Here is a 19,668-nt window from a genome sequence, read left to right as displayed (position 1 = left end):
CAGTGATTCGTCAACAGTACACGCCTGGGTTAAAACGCGGCACGCTATTTGCCATTTTAATCCAAAGCACATGCAGTACAATGAGAGAATATATGTCAATCACTGATGGAAACACTGAAGGGAAAGTACCTTTTTTTTAATCTGAATGAAAGACCAAACAGCGTTAAAAAGACAAAACGTTACAGCAGCTGACGCGTCAAGATGTGTCACAACAAGTTAGCCATAAAAAGCAGAGGATTTTTGTATAAAGTACAAAAGTAGTGAGGCATGTCTGTCAATTTACGGCTTTGTTGAACTACTCTCTGATGTCGATACCCTGCCGTGCAGCGGTGTCTGGCAGAGGAAAGAGACACAAGCATATACAGTGATCACGCCACACAGTCACATGCTCTTGGTGCACCGACCCACAGCTAGCTGCCACTCACACACTGACTTACGATGGTTAAAGTATCTTTGTAGAGAAGACCCCGCACCACGGAGTGCTAACCTTTTGACCGGTATATTGTTATGTCCCACTGAGTGAGAGACACCAGGAAGAAGCGGTGCTAAGTGCAGACTGTAAGAGACCAGCGGGGTTCCGGATTGGAGAGCTTTTGCAGCCAGGCATTAGCCTAGCTTGAATCACTGCATTTGTTTACTATGAGCGACCACATTTATAGTCCAATAAACGCTGGTTGTTTTCCAGTTAGTCATCTATGCACAATATGATGCAAAAAAAATGGATGGTTGGAAAGCTCTTTCCTCAAATAATGAGCGCGTCACGTGGCGTGCACATTCCTCATCATTTGGTTCATGTGATTTCAGAAATGAGAGAAAAACAAAACACTGATCGCAATCCAGGAAAAAAAGCGCAAGGAGAAAATAACATGTCACTTCAGATCGCATGGCTGTTGCTGAAATATGACGTGCTTATTACCGCCTATGACAGAGAAACAGCAGGTTTGCGGTAGTGCGGTTAAAGGCTTTTGTTGACAGAAATTGATTATAGCCTTTAACGGGGCAACAGATTTTTGAGCGCTTCCTCGTCTACTCTGCGTTAGCCAGTTTGTTTCCCCAAAACTTTGCAGGATTTGGCAGCTTAGAAGTCGGATTGTTAGCTTATTTCAACCAAACCTAATTTGAGGAATTCTGCCTTCTGGCTTTTAAACACTGGACAGACTGATTTGAAATACCTGATAATGTACATGAGTGTGTTTGTTGTACCCAGTGGTGGTGGCAGTGGCATGGCAGTTAAATGCGTTACATTTGGCTGGAATTTGCCCCGTTAGTCCTCATCAGGTTAACTTAACATTGGAATTCATTGCCTGTTGATGACCTAATAAAACAGGAGCAGTTGCCTGGTTAGACTACAAAATCTCCTGAGACCTTAACCTGACCACACGGCCTTCCCACTTCAGTTATATTCATTCCAGCAGGCTAATTTCTAATGACACATCAACAAGTATTTATCCCAAGCTTATGACTCAGTAAACCCGAGCAGTAATGAACTCTCTCAAGGCCACATGTGAGATTGAGAAGCAGATGTCTCTTTCTCGACACCAAACAGCCACAAAGCCTCTCTATAAGACCTCTCATAGCGCCCTTTGGTTAAACTCTGCGGCTTACCAACATTATTTATCTATTTTCAAGAATCTCTAGTAGCTCTCGCGCTCAACAACAAACTCCCACAGGAGACAGGAGAGGGCTTCTGTGTGGTATTTCTCTCCACGGGTGATCAAGGGGTGGCACTTGATCACAGGGTTAAACTGTGCAGACTGGATACATGTGTAATGAATTCAAGGCCCTCAGATGCTGGATCTCAGGGATATTTCATCAATCCAGAAGCTCAGTGTTCTTCCATAACCAAAAGCGCCACTATTAAGCAGCCACAGACCGCCACCAAGACAAACAGCCAAGTACAGTCTGCCCCGGCACATCACTGCACATTCTTGCCATAATTCCACTCTCAACATCAACACCACAAGGTCTTCAGAATATGCCATCAACAGGAACACAGCATGCTGTGAGCTCACTATATTGCCGCAGTAAATCTGAGGTGAACGTGATGGCGTTCACGCTGAAACAGGGGTTTGTTTTTGTACTTGCACAAAGCGTGCGAGGGGAATACAAAACACGTTTTCTCCATCAGAAAAAAACGTAAACCCAAATAGACCAGAGTGGGAGTTTGATGAAAGCAGTACATTATCTCTGGAGATATATGAGGCAGGCCGCCTGGGCCGAAATAACACTGAACGTGACGTCTAAGAATCCGCACTGATAAACCACCATCAAACAGCACGTGTCCTGACTCCACACGGCACATGCGTGTAAATCACATCAGTATAACAAGACGCATGTCCACTTCCAGAGTGTGCAGTTTTGATTTATTACCTAAAAAACACTGCAAGTTGTAACCGTTAGTAGGCCTCAATACAGCAGGTGTTCCAGTTACCATGTGTGAGCGTCAGTACACTGAATCCTACAGTTAGCTGCCCTGTTAACCTTCAACTGCATGGAAACTAGTTAGCAAGTGAGCAGACATGTAAAGGGTCGGTCTGTATGATTCAACCTTCAACCCCAAAATATAAGTGTATGATAATTTATAGATGGAAAATATTCCATGCAGCTCTGACCACAAGCACTAAACAGGTAACTCAAAAGTGGAGCCCATCAGTGCACCAGTGCCAGTGCATCTGCAGTCATCCACCCTGATCAGTAATGCTGCAATATATCAGGAAGACTTAAGGTTAACTACTCTTGTTTAGTCCAGCAAGAAGAACTCTGTATAGGACCCATCATCGTTATTCTGCAAATTAACAGTGAAAGGACAGTGAATGTGTCCTACTATCTTCTCATTTTCAAGTCATCAATCTTCCCCATTAAGCAGAAGAATAACCTCAGGCCACACAGGTCATGTTGCTCTGCGTGCAGACGAGGTTGTTCTTGAAAGCTCCAGCAGGCCAACCTGAGACTCCTCTCAGTCTGCAGGAAGTGCTTCCTTGTGCCAGGGGGCAGAGATTCAACTCATTAACTCTGAGCCTCAACACTTGAGGGGCCTTGAGAGCTGAGCGACAACAGGGGCATGCGACCACATTGGCTGCTGTTGGCAGGCAGAGCTGGGGCACGTCATTCGGTTCAAGAAGTCCGCGTTCGGGTCTGCTGTGTCCAAAAAAAAAAAAAATCTCATTCAGCAGCCTACCTAGTGTCGGGAAGCTAAAAATGTTAAGCCTGATCTGTCGTCAATATGACGTCGGACCTCTTGCCAGTGACTGACTGTGAAGAAAGCCTCGCTATGCTGAAATGAGCAAGACTGCGCGTCGCGGCGTACATTCCTGTGCTTTCCAAAGGGGTCTGTTTTTGTAATGGAAACCATGTCATATTGTAGACTTCCTCATCACGTAGCTGTCACAACATCCATCTGTTTTGCGGTCACACCTAATCTATTGTGGAATGCCGCCGCTGCTGAAGACAATTAGCCCTATCCTCTAAGTCAGGCCACAATGATCCAAATCATTTAACTACTGCACACACTCTCAGGGCTCCGTCATGCCTGCCTGGTTAAGACAAATTGCACGGCAGCGCTGTCTTCTCTCACAGGCTGGCACCGCTGACCAAATGCTCTCACAGAATGCGGCATGCCGTTGAGAACAATGCCAGGCTCATTATTGCCTATCCTGTGTCCTAAATGTTGCGCATGCCAGGCAGTCTGCCTGTCTCCGTTAACTTCGGTTGCTGTTAAGTTCTCACACTTGGCTCCAAACGTCAGTGAGGCCTGCCGTTGTTGGAACTTCCACTAACAATGTTATGTTCTTGTTGATCTCTGTCCGCCGGCAGATCCGCATTACCGTCGAGCACGGGCTGTGTTGAGGTGAATAGCCACCTTTGTCGTTTCGGGTACAAAGCCATCACTCTATCTGCAGCTGAGATCTGAGCTCTAGCAAAGGAAAGGTCAGGGAGTGGTTTAAAATTCATGTCCAGTGTTTTAGCAATGGTAACACAAGGACTTCTTAAAGCTCTGGGTTTAAAACCATTTAGATAGGAATGAAGTGATTAATGGTCATAATGGATTTTGCACTCAAAACTCTAAACTCTTACCCTCTTAAAAATGGCACAAAGAGAGCCTGAGGACTTGTTGAGTGTTCTCAACCTTCCAGGCACGTGCAGAGGTCGTACTTCAGCTTCAACTCCTCAAACTGGGAAAGAAATAGAAGGGTGGAAACCGCAAGCCCTTCTGAGCATGCCTGCTGCTACTATTTGACACGACAATCACCCAGTGGTAAGCAATCCCAGCAGTGGCCAAAGGAAATCGTTTAGCTCTATAAGGTTGTTATGACAAGGTCATAACCTGACTCTTGACATAAGATGATGTTTCAACACCTTATTCCCCATCGGAGTTGATTCCCATCAGAGTTTCTTTAGGAACTCCAGTGGTATCTATAATGCTACTGGCGGGTGACTGACGGATCTTTCAGCACTCACCAAAAACGGTCATAGCCGCTTTTTTCTTACCCACCTGAGGTAAGTCTGTCATTCAAAACTGTCCTCTCACCTCAAGTTCATGTGTCAACACAGGAGACCTCCCCTGCTTTGGAGGGCAGCAGTGAACACAAAAGCTTTCAGGGGTGCCCTGTGTGGCCCTTGGTACTGGCCAAAAAGGGGTCAGGAACCTAAGTGTGTGTGTGTGTTTGGGAGGATGGGTGCTTGTAACTGAGCAAGGGATAGAATAGAAAGAGGTTACGGGCAGCACTGAAAGCTGTCTCTGTCCTGAAAGCCGCAGTTCAGGCTGTAAAGGTAATCATCCCCGGGAGACGGTATCCAGTGTTGTTTTTAAAGTGTGTGATCATACTAGACTGCCTTATTGATGGTAAAGTGGTTTTCACTGTTTATGGAGAGAACCAAATGAATGGGCAATGTAGATCTCCAGTGTACCTTGAAAAAAAAAAAAAAAAAACCTTTTCACCAGCCTGTTGGTTGGGAAATGAGCGACTGGCTCGCTACAAAAACACAGATGTCTCCAATCACAGAATAGACAGTATTCAGAGCATCTGTCCAGAAACAGCAGGCGGTTTTGTCATTAGAGGACATTGATGTGTTTGGCCTGATGACATGCTACAACAGGACGCAGACAGACAGGTATGTCCCCTGTCTAGACCTGTGAGGATACTTCAGGTCTCTTTACCTAGATCACCTGGATGAATCTGGCTTGGATTTAGGGATGAGGATAGGTGACACTGCCATAGATGATTTAAAACGTAACCAAAGAACATGTTTATTGGTGCAGAAATACCCTGCTCCAGTTCACTGTTCACTTTAGAAGGATGCAGCAGTTTGACAGCTGTGGTTTTAGCTATGCTAGCAGCATGACTGGTTGGTTCCATAGACTGTATAAAACATGGACATGAAAACCTGTTTGTGACGTCACAGAGACAGGTAGGAGTTTTGTTTTTTTTTTTGTCAGTGACTCTGGCCGTCGCCATCTTTGCAGTGCCTGACTCCGCCAAACTCCTGGCTAATCCAAAAGTAGACAAATAGGTGACATGTGAGAGAGGTGGAGGTGAGATGGTCCGATTGAAACCTTCTTGCTGAAACCTTGCGGCTGGCTGTCACTCAAAGTGACCATGCCCATAACTGTGCCTAACTTTAAACCTTAATATAATGTAAATGCTCGAGTTGTATAAAAATTCACTTGTCATGTATGGGGAAATTAGCTATAAAGGCTAAAACCATTTACCAGGCTCTAAACATGTTTTTTTCTGCTTATTTCTGCTGAAAATTTGAGCATTTTAAAATGCGGGTCTATGGGGATTAACTTGCTTTTGGAGCAAGTGGCCATTTGAGGAACTGCAGTTTTTGGCACTCTTACGTTGGCTTCTTGTATCCAGCCACTTGGTTGGTCCACCACTTTGGTTCATATTAAAATATCTCAACAAATATTGGGTGGATTGCCATGAACTTTTGGATGCATGTTCATAGACCTCAGGAGATGGTGACTAATAACTTTTGGTGATCCTCTGCCTTTTACTCTAGTGCCACCGTCAGGTCAGAATTATTATTTGGTTTATGACCAAATACTTGCAAAAACAATGATATTCCCACAGCTGTACTTTGTGTTTTGTGCTAATTAGCAAATGTTAGCATGCTAACGAAACGATGCAAGGATTTGAGTTTCTTTGTCAGTCCACAAAAACAAATGTTACCCTAACAGGTGGTTGCAGTTTTTGTACCCTTTCATCGCAAGCAGCCAAAGAAGCTAAAATGACTGTGAGTGTTTCTTACAATAAGTATGTTTGACCACCCATTAAATGGACCAAGGCATGAATTTGGGCAGAGAGAAGCAAATCATCCCGTGGCTGGGAATTGGTTTTGTGTGGCCACTGGCCACCAGAGGAGCTTGTTTAAACATACCCAGACTGAAAGACTTAATGACCATGCTGACAGCAGTCATTCGAGATGTCTAGTGAGGCTGGAGCGCTGTGGCTGAGACGGAGAGAGTCCTACAGCTGCAGAGGGAAAGGGAGGGATGTTGTGGTCGCCGTCTCTTTATGTAAGCTCCAGAGTAAAGAGGTGCACGGGATTCATTTTAAAATCTGACTTCAATATTTTTTCTCCCACCAAACCTAAACCAACAGAATATAGGATATGCAGTCCCGTGGCAGCCTGTTGTGTTTTTCCTGCCACCTCAAACGTGTTCTGCCATTTGCTCCAGTGTCACCTCAATTAAACATGGCCGTGTGGACAGAGAACAGATCAGACTTAAAAGTAGGTTTGTGTTTTTGAAAGGTAGTGGTGAGTTTGGACTGCATCCTAAACATAATCATACATATTTTGGAGAGAATTCTGCTGATTTGATTGATTCCCCAAAACCCGTGAGCTATTTACACGTGCTTAACACGTGCTGGCCAGCAGTGGATGTGCATATGTAGGGAAAACAGTGGCAGGAAAGACAGTGCAGTCATAAAGGAGCAACTTATGGACATTTTGTTCAAGTGATTCCAAGAGCTCAAAGGCCTATCCATTTCAGAAAAGTGATGACACTTATGTAATCAAGAGTTGATGTTTTTCCTCAACGAAATCCTGGGACAGTTCTCTAAATGTCCTGGTAATTGCAGAAAGCATTCTTCATAGCTTTGACCTGTGATCCTCTGGGTAACTCTTATCTTCAGCCCTGCCGCTCCCCAGGCTTTAGCCCTGCAGAGGAGACCACATGTGCATGAAATGTCCTCAGGTCTTTGGGCCTCTTTATCTGATAGAGACTTGGTCTGCTGCTACATTTTGATCCTTCTAACTTGGACCAGGCCAAAGCAAAGAAGAGGATTCAGATATCAAAAGCTCTGAAGATCCTCATCATCTGTACTCTGTACTCTCTATACAGCCTCACTCTATATAGTTATGTAACCAAATGCTTTCATTACTGAAGATATTTTATAAGAGCAGCCTGCGACTTCCTCAGACTTAACTGATTAATTAACAAAATAAGCAAGAGGATGCCCTGTGCCAAAAAAAAAATGGAATAAATCTTGCTTTTAAATAACTAGCTTTTTTTTTTTTTTTTTTTTATAAATCTGTGGTTTTCAGGCCACTGGCCAAAACATTTGTGAAAACATGAAATCTTCCTGCTGACATGCTGCAGGGAGAAAATCAAACAATTAAACCTGCAATTCTTTTGCCACTTGGGGGCAGCACTAAAAGCTGTACACCCAAACATTGACATATTTTCACTTTTAAGTTGATGTGGCTATATTGTTAGCAACCAGTTGCCTATTTACACATCCAGCAGACACAGAGCAACATTAGCAATCATTTGAATTTACTCTATCTAGGTTCAATATTTACTCTTTTTAGCTTTGCTTATGTCTCCACTGCACTGCTAAATGTTCTATGCTCACCATCCATCCATCCATCCATTGTCACTAACTTTTTTTGGCTACCTTTCAGTGTTTGGCAGGTAGCATTCATTGGGTTATCCATGCAATTTTCTTACCACAAAAAGCTGTCTGCTGCATCTGGAATCAACGCTGATAAAAGAGACTGAATCAAAATATAAAACCAAAACAATGAGCTGAAAGATGATAAAACGCTCCATAGAGTTGAGGGGATCCACAGAGTTGGGTGTTAAGCCTCTATGGGCACAAAACTGAGAGCAACAACTTTTTTTCATTACATGCATTATTTGATCAATTGTTAATGTAAAACCTCTTTCACACATGCAATCAGGAACATTTCCTGCACGGTGTCATGTGTGATTGGGAGCAGTGATGGATATTCGGGGAAATCCGTACCGCCAATTTCCCACCTCAAGACACAATAACATTTCAGGGGAAATGCCAGTATGGCTGTGTTGTGAATGAAAGAGGTAACACTGCAGGAACAGTCAAGTGAAGGGTTACATCCACCTGACAAAAGATGCTTTCACATGGAGCGAGCAAACCAATCACAAGACTCCGCTGATGATGAATTTCAATGCGCGATCCAAACTTACATTATTCATTACAAAAATGGCAACGCACAGCAACAGCTCCTCTCCTGCCATGTTCCTGAAAATAATAGGAGACGTCTTCAATTCATCCTTGCCCCAAGTTCTTCTTCTCCTGTTGAGGTTTATGGTGGTTAGCATCTATAACTGATGAAATTGCTGCCATCTGCTGGATTGTCCCTTGCCCCATCTTTTCTGGCATAGCAAAGGCACGTGTGAAAAGAAGCAAGACAGAAATGTTCCTGAATATTGCTGCATGTGTAAATAGTGAAAATGACCTCTGGTACCTGAGGGGTTTTCCCAGAAATTTACCGGGGTCTATGTGTGAAAGGAGCTTAATATTCAGCAGCTTTAAGGCTAGTGGTGACATGGCTGCTGTCTGTGGAATATACGCCCAAAGCATGATGGGAGAAAGAGCGATAACAAATGGGCAAGAGAGGAGAAAACGTGAGTCTGCAGAATAGCACCAAGCTTCTGTTGGTGATTTAAGACTTCCCAGTCTGGATAATCATGGCTATCCTCCACATTCCAGGCTATAAGAGAACAAGATTAAATACTTTTGGAGAGGGACGCTGGCTGTCCTTCCTGCTGTGGTTACTGCAATCGCCTTCAAAAGAAAGTCACAAAGGTTATTGTGATGAAACTGTTTCCCTCTGCTTGTGGAAATCTGTTTCACTTTATCTCAAAGGTCAGTGAGCATTCGTCCCAGACTCGGCTGTCTGCAAGAGTATGACCCCCGCTTCAGTAAAAATGCCTTCATATGAGAGGTTTAATAATGTGATCTCTGTCTTCACTTCTGGGCATCTGGTTATTGTGAAGAAAGAAACAGGTCGACTCTTCAGCTGCCTTTAAGCAGCAGGGACACAGTATATCATATGGGATGCACATGATGGATCAGACATGAAGACGAGCAGTCAGCAGAAAGCAAGTGCTTCAGACAGCATTACGCAGCTGAACTGCACGCAGTATATCTGAAAGGGCTTACTTTCCCCAGCCGACAGGAAGTGATGGCAGAAATAAACAGTGTCAGCGGCTCATCTTTTTCATCTAGCACGGTCCTCTCATATCCCCTCAGTTCTAATTTTAGCTTTTGTCTGCCCCAACCTGAAACTGGCACGGGGTCAACTCTGGGTTTAGCATTAAGGTGAGATTTTCCTCTTGTGTTTGCTTTACTTCTTCCTGTCTTCACTCTGTGGGTCCACACAATTTGTCTCCTCTGTGGTATGTAAACTATCAAAGACTGAGCCAGTTTTTGCTCTTTTCCTCTACAAATACGCTTCACGGATCTAAACAAGGTCACCAAAGTCTATGAAACTAAATAAGCAGTGATTACAAGAGCAACACGCTCACCTTTAATTATTTTGACTTTGAGTAAACACCAGAATTATGATTTCCTGAATAGAAGAGATTTTATTTGCAAGATGCTCCTCCAAAATTTTCACATTTCAAAGAGATCATTGAGCAGAAAATGACCTTAATGCGTGTGTCTGCGTATTCGTGTGAACGTGCACGTGTGACTTTTGACTTAGCGAATGTGTGGCCTCATCAGCGCACACTCCTGTCAAGTATACACATGTGGAGCGTCTTTCCAGTCGTGGCTTAGATTCCAGCCTTTTCCACGGCTGCGACCGATCCAAACACCAGTCAGTCAGTCACCCGGCCCTGCAGAGAGGCGTGCATCACTCCTTTGTGCTGCGTGACTCAAAGCCCTCTTCTCTGCCTCCTCATGTCCTCCTCTCACTCCCACTGTCCTCCGTGGACCTTGGCTTGCCATTTGACCCGCTGCCAACTTGGACATGCTCCCCCATTGGTCAGCTGTGGGCTCGTATACAGCATTTCTTCATAGCAACAGCTTGTGGACATACACCCCGAGGCATACACGTGCAGAAATGACAAACAGATGCCTGTGGAAGTGAAATGATTTGCATTTTTCCAAATAAAATGATCGGTAACCCTTTTCTACCTATTGGCTCCATATACTCTTAATCGGTATTGAACCAAGAACGGCCCTAAATCAATCTGATATAGGCACAACGCTGTCAGCTCTAATGAGAATCAACACGAGCAGATTGTTGCCTTTGGAAAGTGAAGAATTGACTCTTTCATGAGGTGGCAGTTGAAAAAAAATCCTTCAAATTGGTCCAACAATGAAAAAAACCCACAAGCTGTCAGGTCCAGCTGAAGTATCATACAAAAACTGAGCCCAAGCGGGCGGATCCACTGCCGGGTGTTAAAGAGGACCAGATGATGGGGCGACGGTGTTTTCTGCCGTGGGGTTTCCGATATTTTCAGAGAGGATGAGAAGAGAGGAGCGGAGCTGCAGATGCTGAGGCTTGTTCTGCTGCCCCGAGGTCTTATTTGTGTTCATCTCAATTCGGATTGAGCACTAACTGAGGGTGATTATGCAAGATCGGCCCCACAGCTCAGAGCTTTGTCGGTTCCTTTATTTACTGATCTCAGTGGACTTGCCACTGCGGCATATTTAAAATGGGGTGTGATGTGATCCCCTGGACAGCGCAGACCCAGGGTGAGACAAGGCTGAAACCAAATGACCTCAGAATCCAGAGAGTTTGCTCTGAGAGTTTCCAGTGAGACACTTTCCCTCCTGAGGACGCTGTAAAAAAAAAGCTTTCCTGTTCCTCTCCTTGTGAGCTTTGAACTAATTTCTTCACTTTCTCACCAGAGCTGTGCAAAATTGAATGTAAGACTACAATAAAAGCAGTCACTGGAGTCAAATGAGAGGGAAAGTTAGTCTGGCCAGTGTACAGAGGCATGGTGTCATGTAGGCCTGGGAGCCAAACACCACAGTGCAGCTCACACACAGGGAGGGGCGTCCAGTCGCTCCATGTCCCACAAAAAGCAGAAAAATCCCCTTAAACACAAGCCCGCATCAGGATATACTGTGTACTGCTAGTCAGCATCCAACAATAATATCTTGATTGTCATGAGTTTTGTTAATGGAGGCTCAACACAATCAGCCATCCGGAGTGAAGAATTACACTTAAGTGATCATTTGTGCTAACGGGTCAGCAGTTACATTTGACAGCATCATCAGCTTTCAGTCAGGGCATGGCAGCGTTTAATCTGAAATCAACCCAGACATCATTATTAGAGCCAAACTGTGGTGTAACATGTCATTAACTAAACTGTTAAGTAACACTCAACACAGATTCTTCTGGGCTTGGATGGCACCTGATCCAACCTAAAGACCTGCTGATAGGAATGAAAGAGTTCCTGGCCTTTATAATCAACAAATTATGTCTTACAATGTGGGTTACGGCTGGTCCCTTATTTTCCTCATTTATTTATCCAAAAGTTGAAGCCTGCAACAATTCCACTTTTTCCAACAAACAATGAAATTTAACAAAACTATTAATTCAGGCCTGAATGACATTCAGACATTTTGTAGTTGGTTTTTGAAATTCACATATTTGATCGTACGCACAGCTACAGAGACTACTTTGACTTGCCTGCTAATGTTCGACTATTATTCAGAATATGATTCGGGTCGTGTAAACAGCACGTTCTGTTTGGATATTCTGAATTAGGCCTTGTTCTGAATGCAGCATTTTCAAATGAAGACATGTGGGATACGCCAGTATTGTATAGTTTTCAGAGCTTTGTTTGGAGATGTATACAGCACATTCAGGCTGTGTGTCTCAGTTGGGCTTTTAACTGCAGTTTGCGACACATGCCTGTTTACGGTCAGCTCTGTGCATTGGAAACAAACATGAGGCTGGCACAGAGATGCATACGCAACAGAAAAACCCACAGAAACACACCCTTTAAACATTATGAAATGTTTGGATATCAACAGCTTTTTGGTTATGCACAGATGTTTGCAACGTTACAAGAAGGTGTTTAGATGAATGAAAAGCCTATTTTGGCACTAAGAAGCACAATGGCCTCAAGCGGCTGTAGCCCTTCCACTTCTCTCTGTGTCCACATGGTGATAAACAACACGCTAAGGCATCAACTCCTGTCAAACATGCATCATTTAGTTAATCGAAGTATATTCAGCTGCATGAAATCTGGAGCATTAGTGTAGTATTCATTTTCATCAGCCATGAAAACAGCTGAGTAGAACTTTTTTGGAATAAAGGTAAAACGTTTGTACTTTTGTAAACTTTGCCCAGTTTTAGCAACTGTTTATGTCACTGTGCATGAAAGCTCTTCTGCACGTCAGTGAGCATTTAATTTACCGATGGTGTAAACGTGTCTTTTGGTATATAACAGTGTGCTCTTTGGATGTCTTCAACATGCGACTTGGCATCACTTTGATTATGACTGATAGTCAGACATCTGATCTCATACACATCAGGCTACAACATCATCTGATCTAATAACTAATTTATTTTTAGGCTCTTTGTTTATGGCTGGGAAGTTGGAGGTGCGCAGCCTGTCGCCTGCAACCTCTTCATCTAATGACGTGCTCAGGTAGAAAGCAAAGTGAATTTTCGCGCTTGTGTATTAAGCACAATTTTAACCACAGTGCCATTTGTGCAGTCTGTGTTAAAGAGCCAGTGAACAAACTTTTCAGATGTTAGCTTTAAACTAGCTTGCATTAAAACACACTGTTGGGTTCTGTCTGAAAACACAGTAACAGCTCCTATCATGGCCATTATTAACCTCTGTGACAAATTCACTGCGTTTCCTGCGACTGCTTCACAATAAAAGCCAATGTTGGGATGGAAATGGTCAGTCTGCATTAACTGTGACTTCACGCAGCTCTGACCAGAGAGGCTGATGTCAATAGGCTAAAATCAAAAACAGCCACACTGGATTACATGCATGCATTGTTTCCTGTTAATCCTGAGCGTGTAGGCGATTTGAATCCAGGGTGGGAGTTGTTGACTCTGTCACTAACAATGCATTTGCATTTTAACAATACTGCAGAATCATGCTATACCTCTTTGGAAGAGAACACTTCCACTTTAACAAATCTCTATATTCACTCACTGTGGGTTAATTCTGCAAAGCTTTCGGTCATTGGAGACTACTTCTAATGGGAAAGATCTGCTGAAGTGAACTGTAGCCAGTCATCCTCAAAGTTAATGTTTTGGATCAGTGAGTGTCTGTGCTACAGGCAACATGGCCCACTATTGAGCTAAAAACAATGGCGCACTGTGCTCTGATGCTAAAACATCTTCAGCTTGCCAAAGTCAATACAGCTCGATTTCTTTTAAAGCTAGACAACCAGCTCCAAGCAGCAATTAATATTCAGTGCAGAGATTTTATCTCCCTCTCTGCAGAAGAAGAAACACATTTGATTCTTTCCATTGGCTTGTTTGCTTTTCCTTAAAAAAACTGATGACAGATGAGGCAGCGCGATAAACTGCCCGAGAAGAAGTGGAGAAAGGGCCTCGGGCGGGTCCAACAGCGCTCCACCTGGAAAACAAAACAGGTGAAAGGCTGGGGAGAGATGCGCCTGCCTCCAAGAATTCACGTTTCATTTTCCACCGAGCCTCGTGGATAAACATCAAGCAGGAGAAAGTGGCGACTGAGAGTGAGCTGTCAGTGGGCAGTGACAGATCCAGCTCTCGTCTCCACCGTCCGCACGGTCAAAACAGAAGGGACGGCAGATTCCACAGCGATTCCTCAAATAAGCAGCACGCGGCACGACACCTCCTTTCACAGGAAAGCGGGAAGGAAGATGAGATGGAGCGAGACAGAGACCTGCCTGTCCTTTCAGCCAGCGGAATGGGAAAACTAAACACCCCGGTTTAAACATTCGGCGATGGGATCCACTCATCCGTAAGCGACAGACCTCACAAAACCGGACACCTCTCTTTTGTTTTTATGATTCATTTTAGGTCTGCGCAGTAAAATACAAAACGGAAAAAGTATTTGCTCTGACTTCCAAGTCTTTGGACGAAAAGCTGAGCAGCTGCAGGTGTTGGCGGCAGGATGGCAGTGGTGCGGGGGCCTGACTTTTCAAGCAGCTTGACCTCAGGAAGAGGTTTGCTAATTAGCAAACGTTTGCATGCTAACGTGGTAAACGCACACATGTTAGCTTCGTCATTGTGAGCTATGCTTCCAACCTAGCATTAGCATTTAGCTAAAAACACTGCTGTGCCTATAGAGCAGCTAGCATGTTGCTGTAGACCCTCAGCCTTGTATCAGTATGGCAGTTTTTCCCTTCTAAATGACTGAGGCGACCTCCATCTCAGATGAAAGGGACGATGGCCTTTACATATCACTTTTGAAAAATGAGTGTGGATGCTTAATTGAACACAACTCAGCGGATGAGAAGCAAAGTCTGGAGGTCCTGAAAGAGTCTCTTAAGAGTGTGTGTGTGTTACTTTGAACCCCTGGCCTGCTGTCGGGGCCTGTTTCCTGCTGACGTACAGTAGGTGGCCTCTTAGAGAAAAGTAGCACCGATCTTATGATGAACAGTAAATGTGCTTCTGGGGAAAACAAACTCGAAAAAAAAAGAAAAAAAGGATTTGCAGCGTTGCTTCTCAAGGTTGAACACACACATGGTTTGTTTACACAAAACGCCATTAAACACAACATTTTAAATTACAGATTGGCTCATATGTGAACGGAAATCTAATGATAGATTTTATCACTTATTACAGGCCGTTTTGCCGGCGGTGAACATGTCCATAAAAGGGTAAAGGGGAAGTGATGTTGTCAGAGTGTAGCCATTCGGCAGCTGGTCTCCTGTGGAATCCTGGGCGATTTTGGGGATGACGGAGAGCAGCTGCTGACTCAGTGACTCATTTTTACCTCAGCGGGGAGAAGGAGGGAAGGAGAGGAGGAAACGGGAGAGCAGCAGCTCCCGCCCAGACGAAGAACAGGCGCAGGCAGCTCCAGCCGGACGAGTGGCCAAACAATTTTTGAGGCTGCTGTATCAGTTTGTACCGTTCCTTTTCCTTTGGCACCGCACTTGGATCGTGTTGCAATGCAATCCCCTGGTTTATAAACAAGATATGATAAAAGAAAGTCATCTGGAAAGAATTCATCTTTTGGTCCTTTCGGTAATTAGTGTGGGGTGGCTGGAAGCTGAAGCTTGGGCGGAGGGGTTTTGCGTGAATAAGCTTTATCTGTGTGGCTAAATGACAGCGACCCAAATATCTGTTTCCCTTTCTTCCCCCTCTCTGTCCCTGTTACACTCGACAAACTCTGTGTGCGAGCCTGGTGTGTGTCTGGGTAGTGGCATTAGCAATAATTTTATGTCCAGACAGCTGAAGTCTCAGTCCTGGCAGTCAGGCGTAAGATTCAGGGGTGGAAAACAAGTGGTGCAGACTATTCAAGCAAAAGTGAAATGACTTGGATCGAAGAAGAGAAAAGATTAATTCACATTCATTCAAACAAAAAGTTAGTAGCTCTTTTGCTGGCAGCTGTAAAAAAACATTTCTAGCTGATTTTGAAGGTTCTTATGAGTTTGAAAACTGGGTTATGTCTAAAAATACGCCGTCATAAAGCTGCTGCCATCAATATTTTTTTATTTGCAATGAATCAAATCCACTGATAATTATCTCCTGACTCATCAGTCCTCAGCTCTGTGGAGATTTACAGCATCTTTCAGCTCATCGTTTGGGTTTTCCAGCCCGTAACTTTGATTTGGTTCGCTCTCAAGACTCTCGTCAGTTTAGTTCCTGCACGCAGCAGTCAGCTTTTTCAGTGAAAAGGCCCTGATGCCTCTGTAGCTGCCTCCACCGAATGGCAGACTGATGCGGTCAGCAACTAGCTGGGGAAGACAGTGGAGCATTCGGCAGCTGGGAGCAACATATTCCCCTCTGGAGTTGGTGGAGACCAAAAACAGAGCAAAAAGAGGGTGTATATTGGACTTGCCAGGTGGGCACATGCACGACTCCAAGTGAATGATAATGTTGCAGCTATATCAGCTGTATGAGGAGACAGTTTGTGTGAGGGTGTAGGTCAGTACTATTCAAATGCAGTGACCAAGATATATCACTGTCTCCAGCTCTCTTCTGTGCTCTGTCTGTATCATAAAGCGCTGCAGGTGTGTGTCGTATGACCAAGGGCGGTACTGAACTACACACACACACACACACACACACACACACACACACACAGATCAGAGAGGCCACAGTGGATACGGTGCGCTTTGGCTGCATTCACACAAAATCCAGCAATGGAGGAAGTGCATGTCTCCAAACTGGAAACGACAAATCCTGCATAATACGCCCTTAACTCGTCTGTGTTAGAAAGTTTTCATCCTTTAGGAGGAAGTACTGTTTGAAGCAAAGTTAAAAGAGAGCAGACAGACAGCGAAGACGTTTTGACGTGATACAGGCAGAAAACCACAGGTGTAATTAATTACTTAAACGATGGCTTTGTTGTGTTCCAGTAAGCTCTTCAGTGGGACAGCATGGACAATACCGGAAACCCGGAACTGACTCCCCTAAATGGAACGCAGCCGTCATCAGCGTTATTAATCACAGCACCTGCTATGACACGTCAAAGCAGAGGTCAAAGGTCAAAGGTCTTTATCCGTCCGACTGGATGATTGTAGCGTAATCCTGCGCTGCTGTACGATTCTTCCTTTGTGCACATTCAAAAGTTGCTCACTAACAGCAGCAAGAGGACTTGAAATGAAATGAAGTGGTATTGCACCATCCCAGATTTACTGCTGGCTCCTGAGAAGGAACTGAGTTCCCAGTTTAAATCGTTTCGGATCAAATCCACCGGTACAGTGGCACTGTTGACAGCAGCTGAACCCAATCTGCTGCATGAACTCTGGCACGCCAGAGCCCTCACACACACACACACACACACACACACACACACACACACACACACACACTGTTCGACACCACAAATTTGATACAGACCTCCGTCCCTTTCAAATCCGGGAAACAGCATCTTCTCCTGTAAACTTTTCGATTATAAGTATCACCAAGCGTTGAGATTGTTAGCGCTTGTGCATTCCTCTCTGATGCTGTTTGTCCCAGATGTTTTATGTCACTGCTCTAAAGTGGCAAATCCCCACCGCACCGAGTTCGGGAGGTGTATGAGTGTGTGTGTGGGTGTCTTTGAAGATGAATCCAACTGATAACAGTCCTGACTTCAGCGCCCACGCACACTGTTTCCCCACAGCGAATAAAGTAAGACTGTGATTTCAAACATGGTTTTTGATTAAACTCTTCCCCCTGCCCCTCTGCCTTAGACAATACAATGAAAGGTCGCTGCGGTTCAGTAGCACATCTCCAGACAGCGCAGTGAACATGACTCAGCTTGAGAAACAATCAATCAATGCATTGAGGGAGCAAAACTCTCATGACGTCAGCCGTGACTGCAGTGGAAAGAACCTTTTCAGATAAACAGAACTGCAGGCTTGCAGCTCTCCCAGTCTCAGACAGAAAGCGCTCCCTCAGGAAACTAAAGCGAGAAAGCTAAACGGCTAAAGCTAAACGGACAAACAGCAAACAGATACAGCAAAGGTAGCCGAAAAGTGGGAATGATAATTTTTCCTAAGTACATACCATTTCTGTCTGGGAGTGTTTTCTGGAGATTATGGGAAGCTCGCCGATGACACGGTAGCTCTGCCCTTATAAGGTGGCCGCAGTCCTCGTCGTGTGCCCTGATGAGAGGGGCAGCCGCTGTGAAAGTCTCAGAAACAGCAGACTTCAATTACATAACAGACTTTGCAGTGACTAAGTGTGTATGCTAAAAGCTTAAACTTTGAGCCACGCAGGATTTGTTAAAGGAGGTGGCTGGAATGTCTGGTATGGCTGCTGGTACCACCGGCGTACAGATCAGAACAAGCTGCTGTTTGTTCATCCAGCAAAGAACAAACAAGCTTTCATTGTTGTCCAGAGTGAATTATTAAGGTTGCATAACCGAATCAAACAAAAAGACAAACATGTAAATGAACGCGCCAGACTGCAGGTTCTGACACCGATACCTGACACCGATGCCAATAATCGTTCTGTGAAGACGTCTGCAGTTGAAATTAGTCAAATCAAGCTTTTCCACTCTGCCTGTAGCGCATGAAGAGGCCTGCTGGATCTTCATCATCTGACGTTTCTTTTTACCGAAATCGCCATGAGTCAGATGTTTACAAAAACTGAACATCCGGTTTGGATTATGTTTATATATATCTTGTGTGCCCGCCAGTGCTTTGCACCTGATTGGTACACGCTGATAGGAACAACATGTCCGGAGCGTCGAAACGATTTGTCATTTTATGACAAATGATGTAAAAACGACACTGACGTCGATTCCAAAAATGAGAGATACTGATTGTTACTTTCCTCTATTGTAAGTTTTATTATTCAGTACCAGACAGAAGAATGTGTGATTTTTTTTTCTGCACAATTACATTTCTTATCACACATCTGCAACTAGTTAGCCACATAAGCACACAGCCAAAGAGAGTAATACAGAGTCCGTGTAGCAGCGCTGAGCAGCCTCTGGGAGTCTGTGTTGATAGGCGTGAGTACACATGGTTGCTATGCAACGAAAGAAACTGAAGGAAATCCTCAAAACATAGCAGATGCTGTTGTAGTTTGCTCACAGAGGCTTCATATATGGAGCGAAATACAGCCCGTTTACGTCACACAATGACCTCCACTCTCTGAATACCCACTAAAACTATGGAATTTGCAGTACATTAGCAAGAAATATGTGTGTTTGGTGATGAGATGACTTTTATAGTACATATGAAAAGTGATGAAGCATGCTGGTTTCAAACTAAAAGCTGTTTCATGAAGGTCACCAGTGGAAAGGACAGTAAATAACAAAAACGCAAAAATAGCTCAACAGGACGAGAAGCCTGAGGCGCTCCAAAGCCGGTCACTTATTACCGGCAGGCCACTTTAAGTGACCTAGTTATTTGGTAATTTACGATCTGTTGATATTTCACATGTTCCAAAAGGCTCTGTCCAAAATGCAGCCGCCAGACTTTTAACCAAATCACGATCTCTTAAACTCCACTTTCTTTAGCCTCCAGTCGCTGGCTGCGTGTCCCCTTTAGAAGTGATTTTGAAATTTTAATCTTGACCTTTAAAGCGCTGCATGATAGAGCACCGAGCCACCTGGCTGAGCTTCTAGATCATTACTCACCAGCTGTACCTCGAGGTGCTCTGATAAGGCACTGAGCTGTTCCCCGGTCAAGCCTGCCGACCAGGGGTGACAGCCTTTGCTGTTAGGACTCCAGATCCTTGATTGCACCTCTCAGCACTTACCTGCACTGCCTATCCGTTAATTATTTAACTGCTGTCTTTTATGTTACTTTTATCCAG

General features: G+C 44.3%; 1 protein-coding gene across 1 annotated transcript in view; it reads right to left on the bottom strand.

Annotated features, from left to right (window-relative positions):
* The window catches only part of LOC121618056 (KATNB1-like protein 1), a 36,502-nt gene extending 18,512 nt beyond the window's left edge, over positions 1-17,990 (bottom strand). The window contains exon 1 of the mRNA XM_041953309.1: positions 17,908-17,990. The gene's annotated coding sequence lies outside the window, so the exon portion shown is untranslated. The remainder of the gene's footprint in view (positions 1-17,907) is intronic.
* Positions 17,991-19,668: the final 1,678 nt, after the last annotated feature.

Source organism: Chelmon rostratus, chromosome 15 (genome assembly GCF_017976325.1).
Source record: "Chelmon rostratus isolate fCheRos1 chromosome 15, fCheRos1.pri, whole genome shotgun sequence".
Taxonomy (NCBI): Eukaryota; Metazoa; Chordata; class Actinopteri; order Chaetodontiformes; family Chaetodontidae; genus Chelmon; species Chelmon rostratus.
The sequence above is the reverse complement of the archived record's forward strand: the minus strand, read 5'-3'. Positions and strand labels throughout refer to the sequence as shown.